Here is a 23,334-nt window from a genome sequence, read left to right as displayed (position 1 = left end):
TGGTTTGGGAGGAAAGGGCATGGGTTTCTGCACTGATGGTTCTCTTTCTTTACCGTGCTTCCTAGCAACAAAGTCTCTCTTATCACTACGTTGATTCTTTGATTGTGGGTTATCAAGATCAACAGCAGGTTCAATCTCTACATCATTGTTATTGCTAGGTTGAGCATCAACATGAACATCATCATTAACATTATCACTAGGTTCATGTTCATCACCAGATTGTGTTTCAGCATCAGAAATAGAAATATCATTGGAATTCTTAGGTGTGTCAACAACAGGTTCACTAGAAGCATGCAAAGTCCTATCATTTTTTCTTTTTCTGCCTCTTAGAAGGACTAGGTGTATCAACATTAGTTCTGTGAGAATCTTGCTCAATTCTCTTAGGGTGGCCCTCAGGATACAAAGGTTCCTGAGTCATTTTACCCCCTCTAGTCATAACTCTACCAGCATTATCATTTTTCTTATTATTTAATTCATTGAGCAAATCATTTTGAGCTTTGAGCACTTGTTCTACCTGAGTGGTAACCATAGAAGCATGTTTACTAATAAGTTTAAGTTCACCGTTAACACTAGACATATAATCACTCAAGTGTTCAATCATATAAGCATTGCATTTTAATTGTCTACCAAAATAAGCATTGAAATCTTCTTGCTTAACAAAAAAGTTATCAAACTCATCTAAGCATTGGCTAGCAAACTTGGTAGGCGGGATTTCAGCTTTATCATATCTATAGAGAGAATTTACCTTTACTACCTGTGTTGGGTTATCAAGACCATGTATTTCTTCGATAGGTGGTAAATTAAGGCCATGTATTTTTCCAACAGGAGGTAAATTCTTGACATCTTCAGCTTTAATACCTTTTACTTTCATAGATTTCTTTGCCTCTTGCATATCTTCAGGACTGAGAAATAGAATACCCCTTTTCTTCGGAGTTGGCTTAGGAGTTGGTTCCGGGAGAGTCCAATTGTTTTCATTCGTCAACATATTATTGAATAGAATTTCAGCTTGATCAACAGTTCTTTCCCTGAAAACACAACTAGCACAGCTATCCAGGTGGTCTCTGGAAGCATCGGTTAGTCCGTTATAAAAGATATCAAGTATTTCATTTTTCTTGAGAGGATGATCAGGCAAAGCATTAAGTAATTGGAGAAGCCTCCCCCAAGATTGTGGGAGACTCTCTTCTTCAATTTGCACAAAGTTATATATTTCCCTTAAAGCAGCTTGTTTCTTATGAGCGAGGAAATATTTAGCAGAGAAGTAATAAATCATATCCTTGGGACTATGCACACAACCAGGATCAAGAGAATTAAACCATATCTTAGCATCACCCTTTAATGAGAACGGAAATAATTTAAGGATATAATAGTAGCGAGTTTTCTCATCATTAGTGAATAGGGTAGCTATATCATTCAATTTAGTAAGAAGTGCCACAACAGTTTCAGATTCATAGCCATAGAAAGGATCAGATTCAACCAGAGTAATTATCTCAGGATCGACAGAGAAATCATAATCCTTATCAGTAACAAAGATAGGTGAAGTAGCATCAGCAGGATCATATTTCATTCTAGCATTCAGAGATTTTTCTTTCAGCTTAACTAATAATTTCTAAAGGCTACTTCTATCATTGCAGGCAAGAAAATCTCTAGTAGTTTCTTCATCCATAACATAACCCTCAGGCACAACAGACAATTCATATCTAGGGGGAGAATCTTCATCATCACTTTCATCAATATTATCAGTTTCAATTATTTCATTCTCTCTAGCCCTAGCAAGTTGTACATCAAGAAATTCACCTAGTGGCACAGTATTATCAACCATAGAAGTAGTTTCATCATAAGTATCATGCATAGCAGAAGTGGCATCATCAATAACATGCGACATACCAGAATTAATAGCCAAAGCAGGCTTAGGTGTCGCAAGTTTGCTCAAAACAGAAGGTGAATCAAGTGCAGAGGTAGATGGTAGTTCCTTACCTCCCCTCGTTGTTGAGGGATAAATTTTGGTTTTCTCGTCTTTCAAGTTCCTCATAGTGACCAGCAGATACAAATCCCAAGTGACTCAAAGAATAGAGCTATGCTCCCCGGCAACGGCACCAGAAAATAGTCTTGATAACCCACAAGTATAGGGGATCGCAACAGTTTTCGAGGGTAGAGTATTCAACCCAAATTTATTGATTCCACACAAGGGGAGCCAAAGAATATTCTCAAGTATTAGCAGCTGAGTTGTCAATTCAACCACACCTGGATAACTTAATATCTGCAGCAAAGTGTTTAGTAGCAAAGTAGTATGGAAGTAACGGTAACGGTGACAAAAGTAACAGTAGCAGTTTTGTAGTAATTGTAACAGTGGCAATGGTAAAGTAACTAAGCAAAGAGCAATATGTGAAAAGCTCGTAGGCATTGGATCGGTGATGGATAATTATGTCATATGCGATTATTCATGCAACAATTATAACATAGGGTGACACAGAACTAGCTCCAGTTCATCAATATAATGTAGGCATGTATTCCGAATATAGTCATACATGCTTATGCAAAAGAACTTGCATGACTTCTTTTGTCCTACCGTCCCGTGGTAGCGGGGTCCTATTGGAAACTAAGGGATATTAAGTCCTCCTTTTAATAGAGTACCGGACCAAAGCATTAACACATAGTGAATACATGAACTCCTCAAACTACGGTCATCGCCGGGAGTGGTCCCGATTATTGTCACTTAGGGGTTGCCGGATCATAACACATAGTAGGTGACTATAGACTTGCAAGATAGGATCAAGAACTCACATATATTCATGAAAACATAATAGGTTCAGATCTGAAATCATGGCACTCGGGCCCTAGTGACAAGCATTAAGCATAGCAAAGTCATAGCAACATCAATCTCAGAACATAGTGGATCCTGGGGATCAAACCCTAACAAAACTAACTCGATTACATGATAAATCTCATCCAACCCATCACCGTCCAGCAAGCCTACGATGGGATTACTCACACACGGCGGTGAGCATCGTGAAATTGGTGATGGAGGATGGTTGATGATGATGACGGTGATGGATTCCCCTCTCCGGAGCCCCGAACGGACTCCAGATCATCCCTCCCGAGAGGGATTAGGGCTTGGTGGTGGCTCCGAATCGTAAAACGCGATGAATCCTTCTCTCTGATTTTTTTCTCCCCGAAGGTGAATATATAGAGTTGGAGTTGAGGTCGGTGGAGCACCAGGGGGCCCACGAGGCAGGGGGGCGCGCCCAGGGGGGTAGGCGCGCCCCCCACCCTCGTGGACAGGGTGTGCCCCCCGGCCTTGATTCTTTCGCCAGTATTTTTTATTATTTCCAAAAATAATCTTCGTGAAGTTTCAGGTCATTCCGAGAACTTCTATTTCTGCACGAAAATAACACCATGGCAGTTCTGCTGAAAACAGCGTCAGTCCGGGTTAGTTCCATTCAAATCATGCAAGTTAGAGTCCAAAACAAGGGCAAAAGTGTTTGGAAAAGTAGATACGACGGAGACGTATCAGTAATTTACCACAGACCTTCGGGTCCATAGTTATTAGCTAGATGGCTTCTTCTCTCTCTTTGGATCTCTATACAAAGTTCTCCACGATCTTCTTGGAGATCTATTCGATGTAATTTTTTTGCGGTGTGTTTGTCGAGATCCGATGAATTGTGGGTTTATGATCAAGATTATCTATGAACAATATTTGAATCTCCTCTTAATTCTTTTATGTATGATTTGTTATCTTTGCAAGTCTCTTCGAATTATCAGTTTGGTTTGGCCTACTAGATTGATCTTTCATGCAATGGGAGAAGTACTTAGCTTTGGGTTCAATCTTGCGTTGCTCGATCCCAGTGACAGAAAGGGAAACGACACATATTGTATTGTTGCCATCGCGGATAAAAAGATGGGGTTTATATCATATTGCTTGAGTTTATCCCTCTACATCATGTCATCTTGCCTAATGTGTTACTCTGTTCTTATGAACTTAATACTCTGGATGCATGCTGGATAGCGGTCGATGTGTGGAGTAATGTAGTAGATGCAGAATCGTTTCGGTCTACTTGTCGCGGACGTGATGCCTATATACATGATCATGCCTAGATATTCTCATAACTATGCACTTTTCTATCAATTGCTCGACAGTAATTTGTTCACCCACCGTAATACTTATGCTATCTTGAGAGAAGCCACTAGTGAAACCTATGGCCCCCGAGTCTATTCTTCATCATATAAGTTTCCAATCTATTTTACTTTGCAATCTTTACTTTCAATATTTATCATAAAAAATACCAAAAATATTTATCTTATTATCTCTATCAGATCTCACTTTTGCAAGTGGACGTGAAGGGATTGACAACCCCTTTATCGCGTTGGTTGCAAGGTTCTTATTTGTTTGTGTAGGTACGAGGCGACTTGTGTGTAGTCTCCTACTGGATTGATACCTTGGTTCTCAAAAACTAAGGGAAATACTTACGCTACTTTGCTGCATCACCCTTTCCTCTCCAAGGGAAAAACCAACGCAGTGCTCAGGAGGTAGCAGCGAGCGTTGCGGTGGCTGCGGCTGGGTCGGAACCGAGGATGACATGTTCCTTGCGGCGATATTTACTCAATAGCAGCCGCAAGATTGTAATGGTAGGTCAATTTCGTAGGAAGGAGGTGCACGGTACATATATGGTTTTGTCATTTTTCTAGTTCTTCCTGTAAGAAGTTGTGGATTTTTTTCTCGAATAAGCATAGCATTCGTATCTTGCATTATAGAGAGAAAAGGGTAAAGAACCCTCCACCAAGGGTGTTACAACACACCCATGCCACCGTACATCAGCCTAGCCCTACGTCTCGTCAGTTGCCCACATGTGGATCCGCCCAAAGAAGTGCTCCATGTACGTCCTTATGAGGCCCGCCATCTTCCAGGCTCTACCCTCCGTAAGGCACCTACCAACTAGTCTACTAAGCGAAGGGGAATCCCCGTCGAACACAATCCCGTTGCGGTGCTTCCATAGCTCCCAAAGAGAAAGTATGATGATGGCCCGCACGTCCTTATCCGGCGTGCCCTCTATGTTCTTCTTAAGCAACCACTCCCGCAACGTGTCGTTTGGTCCTGGAGTCCACCCTGGTTTGCCCAACGCCGTGCAGATCTGAAACCAAAAAGCCCTGGAGAAAGCACAGTGCAACATGATATGACTCATCGTTTCCTCCTCCTGGTCGCATAGTGGGCCAGCGTCCTGGTGCGGCAGCCCCCTCCTAGCCAAGTGGATTTGAGGTGTGTAACTATGAAGCGATCTTGAACCAAGATCTCTAGTTTTGCATCACTCTGTTTGAGTATTTTTGAGCATCCTCGTTACCCTTGGACTGGATGTGTGGCTCACATGCACGTGTAGACGATGCTTCTTCTGTGCTGCCTGGCGCTGGGCTCTGCGCTGTGCCGCTGTGTGCACCTCCGAGACGCAGTGAAGCTTGAGCATAAATTAATACGGGGTCGAACTAAGTGGATTATGCACTAACTCCTTTTTTAGTTAAGATTACGATAGTTCCAAGTTGGGTTTGGCATCACGCTAGATCATAAAAATCTCGTTTCCCCGTTCAATTTTATTTTAGCGTAGTGCTCATTTTTTAGCGTATATTTGACTTCATTTCACTTACTCTTGCATCAATTTTGCACACAAAATATATAAGAGCATCTTCAACACTGACCCGTAAATTGGCTCCGGCATCTGTCCGCAGATAGGGGGGCCAGTCCGTGGACATTGATGCCGGAGGCCGCAATCCAAGGCTGCTCGCATACATTTTAACAACATTTGGAACTAATGGGATTAAATTCATGCAAACACGGCATATTTAATTTAAGTTTGGTTATAATTTAAATAGAAAGGTTGATATTTTGATCATTTAACAAAAAAGCTAGAAAATACATAAACCCTATACCGGACGACCACCTCGTACGCGTGCCGCCCTGCCCTGCCGCACTGTCGTTTCCATTCGTGTCATCGTCGTCATCGTGGTCTGTCAGGACCCCGATCCTAAGTCACACTGATCTAGCATGTAACATATCATATCACTTTGCGGCCTCACACACAGTATTCCCACGGGTGCCACCTTACCTGGCCCGGGACCGTTTGCGCCTTTTGGCTCACGTATATGATAGTGTCGCTAGCATCCATATGACAAAGAACCCGGGCCGACATGATTAGTCGTAAACCCAAAGTGGCACCAACTTACAGGGACAGGCATACATGACCCAACAACGAACGTGTCGGTCATCAGCGAGTGAATCCGGGCTATAGCAGCTAGGCTAACAGGACTCCGGAGAATTCGGGCTGTAGCAGGCTAACAGGACTCCGGTAGACACCGTGTGACATTTCCCCGAAGGGACAGACACAGGAACAAAGAAGGACACATGCCGGCCAGCCTAAGTGTTCCGGAGCAGTAGAAAGCTACCATGGCTCAGTGGAAGCACTTGGAGACATTTCCCGGTAAGAGAGGCTACCAAAGATAAACAACTAGGTTGTTGGATCCCACAAACACCAAGAATTTCAAATCATACACACAATATGCTCGATATGTGCAAATACAACATGGCATCACAAGAAAACTCTACAACTCAAAGCATTTATTCATTAGGCTCTGAGAAGCCAAGTATTACAAACATGGGTCTGATGACCCAACATACAGAGCATACAAGTAACAAGCGGAAGCATAAACATGTCTGAGTATAGACAACTAAAAATGATAAAGGCTGAGAAGCCTGACTATCTAAAAGACCATGCCGAGGTACAAGATCGTAGCTGAGGTAACAAGCTAAACGTTGAAGTCCACGCGAAACTACTAGTGAGACTGAAGTCTCTGTGCAAAAACATAAATTAAGCACACGTGAGTACAAATGTACCCAGCAAGACTTACATCAGATCTAGCTACATATGCATCAGTATCAACAAAAGGGGGGTGGAGTTTAACTGCAGCAAGCCAGCTTTGACTCAGTGGCTATCCTGAACTACGACTGTAAGTAACTCTTTGAGGTGGCACACACGAGTCCACATATTCACCATATCAATACAACAATGTGGATCCGCTCCCGTCTCCCTACGAGAAGGCCATCCATAGCACTCACGCTTACTTGCGCATTTTAGAGTATCCACTTTCACTTGTCTATGAACTGTACAGGCAACCCAGAAGTCCTTTACTGCGGACGTGGCTATTCGAATAGATCATTAATAACCCTGCAGGGGTGTACATCTTCACACATGTTTCCACCACTTAGCGTCTGCACACGACATGTGCTCGGCAGACATCAAGCGAAAGCCGACGTGGGTGTAGGCCACGACCTGACTAACCACACAAGTCCCTAGTCTAGGTTTAGCGCCTATTCAGGTTCCATCCGCAGGGAGTCCGACCGAGGTTTCCACATACGGCCCCGAACAATGTGTGCAGGGTTCCCGGGTCACCGAACGGGCAACTCGGTACACCGGGCCACGTGCCTACCGCATCACATCCCACCCCTCGGGTCAGCGCTGCGCACGGCCTCCAGCATACTACAAACACCAGAAACTACTTGCAACTCCTAGACAGAGGACAGGGGCGGTTAATAAGTCGAGTGGGGTCATATTTCAGGGCCCAACATGTGGTAGTAGCTGTTCATGGATTACAAACACATAACTCAATTCCTGAGGACAGTTTCAACGAGACAACCCACCATGTACTCCTACATGGCCTCTCACCGCTACCTTTACCAAAACGTGTTCACACACTTAGCTCACACACAGTAGGACATGTTCATCACCATTCCAATTCATCCCCGATGAATCAGACCTGACTCAACTCTAAGAAGTAGCAGGCATGACAAACAAGCATGAATGAGTAGGCACATCAGGGCTGAAACAACTCCTACTCATGCTAGTGGGTTTCATCTATTTACTGTGGCAATGACAGGTCATGCAGAGGAAAAGGGGTTCAACTACCGCAGCAAGTAACAGATGAATCATTGTTATCCTAATGCAGTAAAAGAGAGCAGGAGCGAGAGAGTGGGATTGTATCGGAATGAACAAGGGGGTTTTGCTTGCCTGGCACTTCTGAAGATAGTATAGTTCTTCATCGGTGTCATCGATCTCATCGTTGGAACCACGTCTACTGAGAGGGGACAAATACCGACAACAGAGAAGGAACACAATCAATGCAATGCAACAATATGATGCATGATCATGATATGGCAACATGCTATGATTTGAGCTAATGCAATAGAGTCATTTTGACTGAAGTGGAATTCAAAGCTAGATCAAATTCCAACTCCAAATCTATTATCAAATTTGTCCTAATCATGTTTCATCCTAAACAGTGAGGTTAACTTGCTCAAACATGCATGAAAATGGTACAGATGGATAGATTGGATTTTTCTGATAATTGTTCATATATAAATCTTTTCATTTTGAGCTATAGATTATTTTCTATGATTTTCTGAAGTTCATAACATTTTCTGGAATTTCCTAGTTATTTAAAATAAGCTAAATCCAGAAAATGCTTTATTGCATCAGCATTACATCATTGCGACATCAGCGAGTCAACTGGCGCGGTCCAGGTCAAACCTGACCAGTGGGTCCCACTGGTCAGTCTCACGGTGCTGGCTCGAGTCACAGACAGGTGGGACCGGTCAACGGCCACGTCATCAAAGTCAATGCTGACGTGTGGGTCCCACTGGATTATGAACTAATCTAAACAAAAAATTAAATTAAGTTAAGTAGGCACAGGGCCCACATGGCAGTGGCACTAGGGGTGTTTAGCGGGGTCATTAGTGCTAACTAAACCGGCGCCATGTCAGCAGTTGACGCCGGCGACCACAACAACGGTGGGGACTTGCCGGAGTTTCTCGGGACGGAGATACAGAGCACCACTTCGCGCGTGATTTGCGGCTATGGCGAGCTGGCGGTGCGGCGCATCTAAAGGAGGCAGCGGCAGGTGCCGGGGTACAGTGTAGCGGCAGCGGCGACAGGCGGAGCGGCGGCCGGAGTTCGGCCGTGAACGGGGAGGCGGTTCTGACGCACAGCAGGACGAGCGAGTGTGTGCGTTCGGCTCCTGGTAGCGTGCTGAGCACGAAGACAAGCTCGAACGTGAGCTTTGCTAGCTCTGTCCATGGCGGCCTCATGACCGGCAGCGAGGAGCTTCGGTCACGGTTGGGGATCGGGGCTAGAGCACGCGCGGAAGTGAGCGGACAGGGGGAAAGAAGGAGGAGCTCACGGCGATCTCGATGCCATCGTCAGCGAGCTCGGGGATGCACTGGGGTCGACGAGGCAGCGGTGGCGACCTCCGGTGCCCGGGGTAGAAGACGACCACGGTGACGGTGTTCGGAGGCGTCCGGTTCCGCGTGGCTCAGCGGAGAGGGCTAGGGCGAAGAGGCGGAGCTTCTGGACTGCTCGAGGGGACAAGGGAGAGGTGATGGCCGCGGTGGTGCTCGTCGGCGGTGGGGGGCACGTTCGGTGTGGTGGGGAACATCGAGGGAGAGAGCAGGGGGATAGTGAGAGAGGTCGGTGGATCGGGATGACACCGGGACGTTCATCCACGCGTCCAGGGGCTCGGCGGCAAGCAGGACGTGGTGAGGCACGTGCTCGCGTTCGGCGGCCACACACGCTGTCCTCCTGGCGGGAGGTAAGTGATGACTGGCAAAGGCCAGTGGGCTGGGCCTCTGCTAGGCCACCAGGTAAGTGCCCGGTTCTTTCTCTCCCTCTCTTTTATTTTCTGTTTTCTAATTATTTTGATTTGTTTTGAATTAGTAGAAATACTAACTCATTTTGTAAAATCCTGAAAATAATTGTGGGCACTATTTGAATTATTTCCAACAGCCCCCAATTGTTTTCATAAGTATCGAAGCATTTAAAATATTTATAGGCATTAAATGCTCCAATTCAAATACAATACTATTGAACTCAAAAATCCATAAATGGCCAAGAAATATGCTCATCATTTTTGGCAGAGGTTTTCATCCTTATCAGAAATCATGAACATTTTCAAAGGCATTTTGGGTTATTTGAAAAAGATATTACTTGAACCTATTTGAATTCTTTATGGTGCTAGGGTTTGATCAATCCCCATTCCAAATTTACATAAAATTTAAACATGATACAACAGAAAAGTATTAGCCTAGTGCAAGGTAAAGCTAGGGATGTGATAACTCACCCCCACTAAACAAGAATCTCATCCCGGCATTCAAGACGTGAGGTAAGTAGAAAGAGGGGACACAAAGCTAACACGATCTCATGATCCACCTTCCCTTCTCGAAGATGTTGATTCATTGCTTCATATTGATCTTGACGTCCTTGCTTTCGAGATCTTCATCCAATACGATGACGATAGATGGAAATTGTCGTGGTTTTGTCATGGCAGATGTCCTAGAGAAAGGACTTAGTCGTGGAGCCATCATGACGGCTTAGCTTAAAGGGGTTAAAGAGGACAAAGGACGCAGAGAGTTTATACTGGTTCGGCCCCTTGCGGTGAAGGCAAAGGCCTAATCCAGTTGTTGTGGAATTGCTAGGGTTTCGATGACCAGGGAGCGAATTCGCTATGCCTGGCTCTCGAGTTGTTTTTTGTTGTCCCTAAACCGCCGCCGGGTCGTCCCCTTATATACATGGGTTGACGCCCGTCGGTTTACAGGATCCCGAGGCCGGCTCATAAACGTGTCCGGCCCGGTCTCTGCTCTTTCTATCTTACAACGCAAGTATACATTATTGTCGGTTTACGTCTACAGGCCTTAACCCGCCTCTGGGCCATGGGCCTCCATAAAGCGCCATCGTCTTCATCTCCTCGGGCTTCAAATATAGATAACTTGTCATAGGGGTAACCCGGCCTCTCCTGCCGTTTTACGCCTAGTAATATCCCCAACATTAGGCCCCGGATTGATCTGAACTGGTTCATGTCAATCTTCAATACTTAAGAAAATTTCTTCTTCAGCACTTTCGCATAAATCTTGTAAACCGCCCTGACATCATCTTCCAGTATCATGATAGACCACCATGACGCCATCTGTATTTAATAATTGCATATAACTCACCTTCATTAATGAGCCTCCGACAATCGAGGCGACAACTCCGCCACATATCCAGCTTTTGGGCTGCTCGACTTTCACGCCTGTCACTTATCCATTCACCTTATAAATAAAGCTGAGGGGTCCTCTTCATTTTTCCCCTTCGTGCCCCTTCACTTCGTCCTCTTCCTCGCAACGCCCGACCATTGGAGCTCCGCCGCCGCCGTCGACCTTCGCTTTTGCCCCAACGTTGGCTGCTGCATCAACCTGACCGTACCAGAGAAACGCGACACTCCACTACTCCGTCAGCTTCAGTAAGTTCCTCCTTTCCTTGCTTTAGATCACCATTAGGGTTTCGGTGTTCATCAGAGTTCATTAGAGCTTCGGCGCCGTTCTTCCCTGTTCTTCTTAGTAGCATCATCAGCTAGTTTGGATCTGATTACTTCTTGTGCGGCCGTAGCCATAATCCCCTTTTTCCTCATTAGAACATCTCCGTTATAGAGGAAAACTCATCCGAACTTGATGAACTTCTTAAACACCTGAAGTTTAGGTCTTAATATAATCTAGCTTTCCGTCATACTGCAGATCTGAAATTATCATGCCAACTTGTGAAACTTGTTTTTCCCTCACTTAAGTATTTTTAGATCTGTACCTTTCATACCAATATAGGCGGTTTATCTTTTTGAAAAATGATAATCCAGTAGGTACCATTAGTCCCCTATTAAACTGCCGATTCATTTATCTCTGCATCTTCTCCATTGTCAGACTCCGGTTTAGTAATATGAAACTCCGATTTAACAATATGCATATACCTCTGTGTCTGCTTATCTTGCATTGCTGTATGCTTGTCCCTTATAAATCTTAAACCGGCAATAACTATGTTTCAGCTTTCCATTGAAATGGACAAACAAGTTTATGAGTGCAACTGGGTTCCTTCCCGGGTTACGGAGGCACAGCTAGAGGGATGTGTCGCCACTGGCGCTTTAGCGAAGAAAGAAGTTATCCAGTGGAGGGTTCCTGGTCTGGAGAATCCTCCTAAACCTAAGGATGGAGAAGTAGTCATTTTTGTTGACCATCTGGGTCGAGGCTTTAGTCCTCCCGGTTCAAAAAATTTCCGAGACGTGCTTGCCAGCTTTCAACTCCACCCTCAGGACATCGGCCTAAACTCTGTGTTCAACATGTGCCATTTCCAAGTCTTTTGTGAGGCTTATCTTCAAGAGGAGCCCATAGTTGAATTGTTAGGGATTTCTTCCATTTAAACCGTCGCACAGAGTTCACAGATGGGCCCAATACTGAGCTTGGTGGAATGGCGGTTCAAAAGAGGAAGGATGTCAGTTTCCCTCATGCCAAGCTTCACAGTCACCCCAAGGAGTGGGACCAGACTTTGTTTTATTGTAAAGACACATCTCCAACTGATGAAAACCCTTTGCCGGGCTACCTCCCTCACCGTCTTAGCAATACACATCCCTTTCCTCAGAGATTAACTGCAAAGGAAAGGTCCAACTATGCTCCACAACTGTCAAAGCTTAGAGCCTTCATGGCAAACGGTTTAACAGGTGTTGACCTTGCTTGTTGTTGGATAACTTGGAGCATATTGCCCTTAAGCCGACGCCCCGGTTTAATGTGTGAATACACCGGGACTTTGAAGGACCCTCAACGACACGTTGATATTCAGCTTACAGATGCTGAAGTTACTGAGGCTGTGAAGAAGATACTGAATGAACCGGAGGCTGTCTGTAGCCAGACCGGATTAAATCCCTTCTGCACCTCCAACAAACCGCCAACTGTAAGGATCACATAACTTTTTTGTTCTAACTTGCTTCTTTCAAATATTCTCTCAAAATTTTGTCCATCTTTGACAGGGCGATGATCCGTTCTCGAAGAAAAAACCACAGGATAAACCGGCAAAACCGCAAGATAAACCAGCAAAGCCACTTCGCCAGAAGACCAAGGTAGTTAAAAAACCTGCCAAGAAGAGGACCACTGCGTCTTCCGAGCCGAATGCTGATGCCCATTTTGCTAATCCGGACTCAGAGGTAGAACTTGACTCTCTTGGTTCATTTTTCATACATCTCATTGACAATGACCCTTATCAGGACGATGCCGAAGGCAGCCAAGCTGATGATGTAGAGGTAATTATCCTTTCCTCTGGTTCTGATCCTTTGCCAACACCGAAAATCCGTCGAGCAAACCGGAAAGTAAAATTTTCTCACCCCCTGCTGACTTGGATCCAAACATTCTTTTGAAGACGCAGCAACACGAAGCTCGCCGCACAACCCGGCAGAGTGGACAGGTAGTCACCTCAGCCGGTTTACCAAATACTCCAGTCCGGAAACGTCAATCAGAGGTCTCTTACATTCCTGACCCTTCTTGTCCCAAGGCGGGTTGTTCCGTCAGCCTCTTAATCCGTCTGATTCAAATTATCAGGGCACGCCTCACTCATCCTTTGGCGAGTCAACAGCCACACAGCTTCCAGCCCTCAAGACAGTTCCTGGGTAAGCTATTCTTAAATTTGTTCTTTAATACTTATATTCACTAGACGTATTGATCTTTATGTTTATTCTTCTCAGTGCCACGCCTAGACCCAGCAAGAAGGCTCGGTTAAACAACCGTCAGACGAAAATGTGGTTATTGAACCGGAGACCAATACTGACGCTCTACTTGATGATCCGCCACCACATGATTATGACTTCGTTGTTGAACGAGTAGAAGTTGACACCACAGGTCACACTGACAAACCGACTAGTCCGGCTCACACGGATGATAAACCAGCCAGTCCAGTGAAGGCTGCTGATAAATCATCCACTCCAGAGAAGGCTGATGATGATAAAGAAGATGATATTATGATCACTGGCGTCAGCCACACTGCTCCTGGCAACCCGGTCGCTTTATGCAAGCATAGCGCCAAGGATGAGCTTTTTGCTATGAGCGCCAAGGTAAATGGAACACCGATTTGTCCAGCTACGCCCATCTCAATGCCCAAGACATTCACTCTGGCTTCTTGAACCGTCTGTACACCAGTCGCGACTATGAAGCTGGTTTAGTAAATCTGATGAAGGAGCAATATGAGGTAACCACACAACTGTTTCACTTTATGTCCAATTTCAAATGTCAACTCCAGTAGCCCCCAAGGGCCTGTTTATGATGTTAATCTAAACCGGGACTTTGTAATATCTTAACTTTGTATGCTTAGCCTCCAAGGACCGGGTTATCTTTTTAAGATGAACCCGTACTTTTATAATACTGTAACTTTCACTAGTGTGGTCCCCAAGGTCCGGTTTAACTTATCAAGATGAACTGGAACTTTTAGAAGGATACCCATAATGTTATTTTGAGCAAACATACATTAGTCCCCGAGTGCCAAGAGCAATACTTGTATTGTGCTTGGGACTTGTAGAAATTTCCGAGAATAAGCAAATATGCATTAGCCCCCAAGTATCAGGTGCATAACTTGTTATGTGCTTGGTACTTCAAATATGTACCGTCAAATCATGATATGTCTGTCTCTTATAGGCTGAACTGAGCAAAAAGGAAACTCAAACCACCGATCTGCAAGAAAACATCAAGTCCCAGCAAGCCGAAACCTCCAAGGCCAAGGATGAGCTGACCAGCGCTTTAGCCGCTATGGAAAAACTGAAGAGAGTTTCAACAAGGAGCGGGCGGATTGGGACACAGAAAAATCTGCTTTGCAAAAAAGAGCCGAGGACGCAGAAGCAGCTCTTAAACCGGTAGTAGATGAGCTGACTGGCGTAAAGCGGCAGATACATGCCATGACGGATGCTGTGTTTGGTAAACATCCTTGCTTCACATTTTAAACATATCTTCCCATACGTTGCCGGTTTACTGATGCTTGTAAATATGCAGGGACTCGCATTAGTCATCTGGGCTCTAACGTACGGAAGAAGCTGAAGGCTGCCTATACTCTTATAGAGCAGTTATATACCGGCGCGCAACTGATCATCTGTACCGCTTCACACAACAAGCCTACCCCCACTTTAATCGAGGAAACCTTAGAGAGGTTGTCTATGCTGCCTGCCCGGGTAGAAGAGCTAAAGAGGTCTGCTGCAAGGGCGGATGCTCTGACCGCACTAACCCATGCAAAAGCATGGGTGCCTGACCTTGATCTGGTGGAAGTGGCTAAAGGCTATCCCGGCTTAAAAGAAGACGGATCAGAATTTGGCATTGATGACCTCCGAGCCATAAACCGGGAAGTACGTCCACTGGCTTGTCAACTGGCCGAAGAGGCTGATCTCTCATATTACCAGGCGAGTTATGATGACAAAAACAAATGGGTTGCTGCACCAACCCCTGAAGCGCAAAATCTTATCCCGCCAATTCGTAAGCACACCTATGCCCCTGACATTGAACCGTCCACCCTTATAAGCGACGAAGCTGTGTTCGAACCTTTAACTGGGATCGACTGGGCAGCTATTGACTTCCAGCCGCTGGATAGAGACGAGGAGGATGAACCGGTGCAAGATGATCCGCAGCCGTCAAGTCAACCTGGTGACGAATCATGATCCGGAGACCGGGTTAGCCTTCCGTGAGCCACAACATTTGCTGAAAAACAATTATTCCTTTGGGCACTGAAACGCCTTGTAATAGGCTAGTTTAAATACTTGGCCTGTTATGCCTTTGTGCATATTTATTTTGCCTGATACTTGTTAATTCGCCATGCTTAAGATATGTGATATTCATAATCCGTAGCTGCTCCTGCATATAAGAAGTTGAAAGTGTCCTGGCGGTTTACCGCCGGACGGGTCATGATGCCCAGATACATAGCCAGGGTTTATAACCAAGGCTTAAAAAGATAATCAAATATGAAAATAATTGATACATGTGACCTTGAGTCATAATGTTGGCTGAGCCACTATTGCAATGAGGGTGATAACCCTAATCTGGAGTAACAATAACTCCTGTCACATTATGCCGGTTTATGATAAAACCGTTCTGGGTTGTGATAAACACCGGTTTATTCATATTCAATTCTGGCGACTTATAGTCGAAACCAGACCGGGTTAATAATCCCCTGATCATATACTGACAACTTGTAGTTGAAAGTCAAGTCGGGTTACTGAACGCGGTTTATCAAAACATTATAAATGTCACCAAAAGAGAAAAACTTGGAAAATAAAAGCATATGAAAAACTTGTAGTCGAGGCTTTTCACGGGCTGCCAGGCCCCAAATTCGAGGCTTTTCATGGGCTGCCAGGCCACTGAGTTAAACCATTTCACAAAGCCTTTTTAAGATGGTCCTCAATCCTTAACCAATCATCATTTTAACTTTGACAAGTTCAGGGTCTTATGAGATTGACTTGTCGAAGTTCGGCGGGTGATACCAGGTTTACCTGGACGGAGTGACTTACTTAAAGAGGCAGGCTAACTCGGGGTTTTAGGTGTATACACTAGGCTTCCAAGCCGTGGCTTGATAGCCTATTACCAGTGTAGATTCTTTGTTCATTGCGATAACAAAGAATCCCCAAGCAATATTTTGAGCTGTGCTCAGTGGGTGCCTATGTTTGAGTTGTTCTTTAGCAACACTCTCTTTGGCCCCGAAATAATTTGGCTTTGAGCCGATCAAGCGGTGTGACTATGGTTCGAATACGACCAAGCCCACAAGTGATTTTTCTGGTGGCCTTGCGCCGATCAAGAGGTGTAGCTATGGTTAGTACAACCAAGCCCAAAAGTGATTTTTATATAAAGCTTTTATAAGCTGAATCAAGGGGTAAACCGGACGCCGCTTTATGAAATAGAAGCCCCCATGTAACCACACATGATGTAAAAAACAACAGATACCCCGCTTTAGCTGAGGCTCCGGTTTATTATATTGATCATAATATATACATTGTCATAACTATGTACATAAGCAGAGCCTATGGCTCAAGTATAGTAAGGCCAAAAATGAGCGATATTCCACGGCCGGTGGGTCTCCTCCTCCGATTTACGTGAGTCTTTGTGCTCTCGAACATCTATAAGGTAGTATGACCCATTATGCAGATTCTTGTTGACCACAAAGGGTCCTTCCCAAGGCGGGGATAACTTGTGCATATCTGTCTGATCCTGGATGAGTTGGAGCACCAGATCGCCTTCTTGAAAAGTTCTGGTTCTAACCCGGCGGCTGTGATAACGACGCAGATCTTGCTGATAAATCGCCGAACGGGCTGCTGGAATGTCACGCTCCTCGTCCAACAGGTCAAAGTGCTTCCTGTCGTGCCTTCTCATTGTCAGTTTCAACATACGCCGCCACACAAGGCGAGTCATGACGGATGTCACTAGGGAGAACCGCCTTCGCTCCGTAAACCATGAAAAAAGGTGTGTAACCTGTGGATCTGTTGGGCGTGGTATTGATGCTCCATAACACAGAAGGTAACTCCTCCACCCAACAACCCGGCGTCCATTGCAAAGGAACCATAAGCCGGGGCTTGATGCCTCTCAAGATCTCTTGATTGGCTCTCTCTGCTTGACCATTAGACTGGGGGTGAGCCACGGATGATACGTCAAGCCGGATATGCTCACATTGACAGAACTCCTTCATAGCACCTTTTGACAGATTGGTACCATTATCAGTTATAATGCTGTGTGGAAAGCCAAACCGGAAAATCACCTTTTTGATTAATTGAACTGCCGTAGCTGCATCACACTTACTGACTGGTTCTGCCTCCACCCACTTAGTGAACTTATCAACCGCCACCAGAAGGTGGGTCTTCTTGTCCTTGGATCTCTTAAAGGGCCCAACCATATCTAGCCCCCAAGTCGCAAACGGCCAAGTGATTGGAATCATCCTCAACTCTTGAGCCGGTACATGAGCGCGTCGTGAGAATTTTTGACATCCATCACACTTTTTAGCCAAGTCCTCGGCATCAGCATGAGCCGTCAGCCAATAGAAACCGTGATGAAACGCCTTGGCTACTAGAGATTTTGAACCGGCGTGGTGACCACAATCTCCTTCGTGGATTTCATGCAAAATTTCACGGCCTTCTTCAGGAGATACACAATGTTGAAATGGCCCTGTTACACTGCAATGATGTAACTCTCCATTGATAATAGTCATGGACTTGGACCGCCGGATTATCTGCCTGGACAAAGTTTTATCCTCTAGTAACTCGCCCCGATTCATATACGCCAAATATGGAACCGTCCAATCCGGGATAACATGAAGAGCCACCACCAACTGAGCCTCTGGATCAGGAATAGCCAAATCTGCTTCGCTAGGGAGCTTGACGGACGGATTATGCAGCACATCCAGGAAGACATTGGGTGGAACCGGCTTACGTTGGGAACCCAAGCGGCTTAAAGCGTGCGCTGCTTCATTCTTCTGCCGGTCCACATGATCGACCTGATAACCCTTGAAGTGACCTGCAACAATATCCACCTCTCGACAATATGCTGCCATGAGTGGGTCCTTGGAATCCCAAGTATCAGACACTTGTTGAGCCACCAGATCCGAGTCACTGAAGCACTTAACTTGGCTTAGATTCATCTCTTTAGCCATCCGAAGACCATGGAGTAAAGCCTCATATTCAGCTGCATTGTTAGTGCAAGGGAACATTAAACAGAGAACATAACAAAACTTATCACCTCGTGGGGAAGTTAATATGAATCCAGCCCCCGAGCCCTCCAATTGCCTGGACCCATGAAAATGAATAGTCCAATAAGTATGATCCGGCTTTTCTTCTGGCGCGTGTAATTCTGTCCAGTCATTGATGAAATCCACAAGTGCCTGAGATTTGACCGCCGTCCGGGGCATATATTTTAACCCGTCAGGCCCAAGCTCAATAGCCCACCTAGCAATCCGACCAGTTGCTTCCTTGTTTTGGATTATATCCCCCAAAGAGCAGAGCTGACCACAGTGATGGGATGACCTTGGAAATATTGCTTAAGCTTCCGGCTTGCCATAAAAACTCCATACACCAGCTTCTGCCAATGTGGGTACCGTTGCTTGGACTCAATAAGTACCTCGCTTATATAATAAACCGGCCGTTGAACCGGATACTCCTTTTCGGCCTCCTTGCGCTCCACCACAATAGCCACGCTAATAGCCCGGGCGTTAGCTGCCACATATAGCAACAATGGCTCTTTATCAACAGGAGCAGCAAGAACCGGCGGATTAGCCAGCTGCCGCTTTAAGTCCTGAAATGCTTCATTGGTGGCGTCACTCCAGACGAAGTCATCCGTTTTCTTCAGCATTTGATATAAAGGGATGGCCTTCTCGCCAAGGTGACTGATAAACCGGCTCAAGGCGGCAATCCGGCCTGCCAGGCGTTGAACATCATTGATACACTTCGGTTTAGCCAAAGAAGTTATAGCCTTGATTTTCTCCGGATTAGCTTCAATGCCCCTGTTAGACACAAGAAAGCCCAAGAGTTTGCCTGCCGGTATACCAAAAACAAACTTGGCCGGATTAAGCATTATTTTATAAACCCCGGAGGTTATCAAAGGTCTCCTTCAAGTCATCTATCAATGTCTCCTTCTTTCTGGATTTTACCACAATATCATCCACATCAGCATGAACATTGCGGCCTATCTGATTATGAAGACAATTCTGCACACAACGCTGATAAGTCGCCTGGGCACTCTTGAGCCCGGAAGGCATAGACACATAGCAGAAGGCTCCAAAAGGAGTTATAAACGTTGTCTTCTCTGGGTCCTTAACTGCCATTTTGATCTGATGGTAACCAGAATATGCATCCAAAAAGCTCAAACGCTCACAACCCGCCGTAGCATCAATGATTTGATCAATACAAGGGAGAGCAAAAGGATCTGCCGGACAAGCCTTGTTCAAATATGTGTAGTCCACACACATACGCCAAGTGTCGTTCTTCTTTAGCACCAGCACCGGATTAGCCAACCATTCAGGATGAAATACTTCAACGATGAACCCAGCCGCCAAGAGCCTGGCTACTTCCTCACCAATAGCCTTGCGTCTTTCTTCATTGAAGCGACGAAGAAATTGCTTGACCGGTTTATACTTCGGATCGACATTGAGAGTGTGCTCAGCGAGTTCTATCGGTACACCTGGCATGTCAGAAGGCTTCCACGCAAAGATGTCCCGATTCTCACGGATGAACTCGATGAGCGCGCTTTCCTATTTTGGATCCAAGTTAGCGCTGATGCTAAACTGCTTGGATGAGTCGCCTAGAACAAAATCAACCAACTTAGTCTCGTCAGCCATTTTAAACATCAAGGCCGGATCATGCTCTGTAGTTGGCTTTTTCAAAGAAGTCATATCCGCCGGATCAACATTGTCCTTGTAGAACTTCAACTCCTCTCTTGCACAAACCGACTCAACATATGCCGCATCACCTTCTTCACATTCCAAAGCGATCTTTCGGCTCCCATGAACCATGATGGTCCCCTTATGACCCGGCATCTTGAGCTGCAGATAGACATAACAGGGCCTTGCCATGAACTTAGCATAAGCCGGCCGTCCAAACAGGGCATGATACGGGCTCATGATTTTCACCACTTCAAAAGTCAACGTCCCTGGCCTTGAATCATGCTCATCTCCAAAAGCAACCTCCAGGGCTATCTTACCAACTGGATATGCCGATTTACCAGGCACCACACCATGGAAGACCGTGTTGGACGGTTTAAGATTTTTGTCTGTTAACCCCATGCGATGGAAGGTTTCATAATAAAGGATATTGATACTACTCCCTCCATCCATGAGTACCTTTGTGAACTTATAACCTCCAACCTGAGGTGCCACCACCAATGCCAGATGACCCGGATTATCATCCCGAGGCGGATGATCCTCTCGACTCCACACAATGGGCTGTTCAGACCAGCGCAAGTAACGAGGCACCGCCGGTTCAACGGAGTTCACTTCCCTTTTATGAAGCTTCTGATCACGCTTACAGAGGCTGGTGGTGAAGACATGGTACTGCCCACTATTCAACTTCTTCGGTTTGCTCTGGTAACCCGACAGCTGTTGTTGCTGCTGACTGCCCTGATGATTATAACCACCTTGGTTGCCCTGATTGCCTTGATTGCCATGTCCGTTCTGATTACCGTGAAAACCCGAACAAGAACTGCGTCCACCGTAACCTGGCCCATGAGATCCGGGGCTTGAACCGCCGCCCGGTCCATGATCATACCGAAAGTCTGAAATTTTGAACTCCTGCATAATATAACAATCCTTCCAAAGGTGTGTGGTCGGTTTATCCCGTGACCCGTCCTTCGGCAAGGCTGGTTTAACAGGTAAGACAGGCGCTCCGGATTGGTACTTGGCACTCCGCCACGCGGGGGCGGTTTACCCTGACGACGCTGGCCTTTGTCCTGCGCGCTGGTATTAGCCACGAAATCTAAACTATTATCCGCTTTACGCTTACCGTTATTTCCATAACCCGCCTGGTTATGCTGCTGCCCCTTGGTGCTACCGCTCTTCTTTCCCATCCCTGTCTTGTCATCGTCAGACTCGGGGTCCTTGGTACTATCAGAATCGGCATACTTCACCAGAGCAGCCATAAGGGTTCCCATGTCATTGCAATGACGTTTGAGCCGTCCCAGCTTCAACTTCAGAGGTGTAAATCGGCAATTGCCTTCCAATGTTAAAACCGTTGTATTAGCGTTTATGCGGTCTGATGAATGCAAAATTTCCGAAACCCGGCGCACCCAATGGGTTGTTGATTCTCCTTCCTCCTGGACACAGGCAGCTAAGTCCACAATTGACATGGGTTGCTTGCACGTGTCTTTGAAATTCTGAATAAACCGGGCTCTTAACTCGGCCCATGAACCGATGGAGTTAGCTGGCAAGTTCTTCAGCCAAGTGCGAGCTGTTCGTTCCAACATCATGGTGAAGTATTTAGAACACGCCGCATCATCTACATCCAGCATCTCCATCGCCATCTCATAAGACTCAACCCATGCCTCGGGCGATAAATCGGCAGTGTATTTGGCACTTTACGCGGGCCCTTGAAATCCTTGGGTAGCCGCACATTGCGTAACACTGGTACGAGACACGGCAGCCCCAAAAAACTAGAGGTCACCCCTGGTTCCACCGAAGTTGTTGGACGAACCGGAGTAAGTTGGCGGGCTTCATGCTGCGCCACCAACTCGGCCTCTCGACGTGCCCTAGCACGATCCACCACATCCTGAGCATCACCACCGCCACCCACTGGGTTATGTCCACGGGGCAGATTACGTTTTCGCGCACTGCTTGCCACGGCCGATTCATCCATATGCCTACTGTAACTCCGGCTTGGGCGGGGAGTAGAATGGATCCTTTCGCGGCTATATGAATAAGCCTGCTACTGAGTCAAAGCTGTCTGAAGGAGCTCCCTAGCCCGTCGCGTCTCGACCACCACTGGGGACTCACCTTCGATCGGGAGAGCCACGAGTCGTGAAGCGGCAGCGACAATGTTATCCATCAGGTTAGAGTAGGGACCCGGTGGTGTTGGGACGTGTTGTGACGGAACGTTGTTCAGACGAGGCGGATCTGTTGGACGCGGCTGAACCGGTGCCCCCGTTCCTGGCGCCTCCGCCCGGTTTACCACTGACGGATTACTGGTCCCTGCTCCTGGGGTATTAAAGAGATTCCTGGCCTCATAAACCGGCGACAGGTGAGACCGGTACCTTCTCCTCATGACATTGTTTGACGCGCTCTGATCCAACATAAGCCGGTCAGCCTGTGCATCCAATGCGGCCCGTTCCATAGCCATCCTGGTGTCCTCAGCTGCCAGGTCAGCCTTGGCCTGAGTTATCTGATCTTTCACCTTTGCGATTTCCGCATTATGCTCATCTTGATTCGCCGGGTTAACTTCCGCCATCAGTGTTGCCAAAGCGTCAAATAAATCAGGTAAAACCTGAGCCGACGGTCGCACGGGGCCTCCTGGCCCGGCCGCTGTCGCTGCTACTGATCCGGAAATCATTGCCGCTGCGGTCGAAGAGTGGAGCGCTGGCTGCGTACTAGCCATGAAGATCGCAACCCGGTTTGGCGGATCAAAGGGGTCCGGAATACTGTCACCATCGGAACAGCCCCCAATCCGGCCATCTTGCAACTGGTACAATGACTCGGTCTATCCGGTCGATGACTCATCGTCAGAATAGACGACTGTCTCACCACCAGATGCTGATCTATCTTCAGACTCCGCTCCATGGATGACTCCCACGAAGGCACGCTTCATGGCAGGCTGAACCCGGGTAGGTCTCGCACGCTGAGCCGTCTCGACGATGTTGGTGCAGTTGTCCGGCTCAGGGCCCGGTTCGCCGATCTTGCCAATGAAAACGTGGATGCCGCCGAAGGGGACCCGGTACCCGTACTCGATTGAGCGGGCCTCGGGGCCCCAACCTGCATCGTCGATGTAGAGCTTGCCGCGACGACTCTTGGTCATCCGGCCCAC

The 23,334-nt window shown here is 46.5% G+C and overlaps 1 pseudogene; it reads left to right on the top strand.

Moving 5' to 3' along the window:
* LOC109740337 (uncharacterized) overlaps positions 1–4,604 on the top strand; it is a 53,375-nt pseudogene extending 48,771 nt beyond the window's left edge.
* The last annotated feature ends 18,730 nt before the right edge of the window (positions 4,605–23,334 follow it).

This window comes from Aegilops tauschii, chromosome 2 (genome assembly GCF_002575655.3).
Source record: "Aegilops tauschii subsp. strangulata cultivar AL8/78 chromosome 2, Aet v6.0, whole genome shotgun sequence".
In the NCBI taxonomy this organism is placed as follows: Eukaryota; Viridiplantae; Streptophyta; class Magnoliopsida; order Poales; family Poaceae; genus Aegilops; species Aegilops tauschii.
Note: the sequence above shows the minus strand (reverse complement) of the source record. Positions and strands in the feature narration are given on the sequence as shown.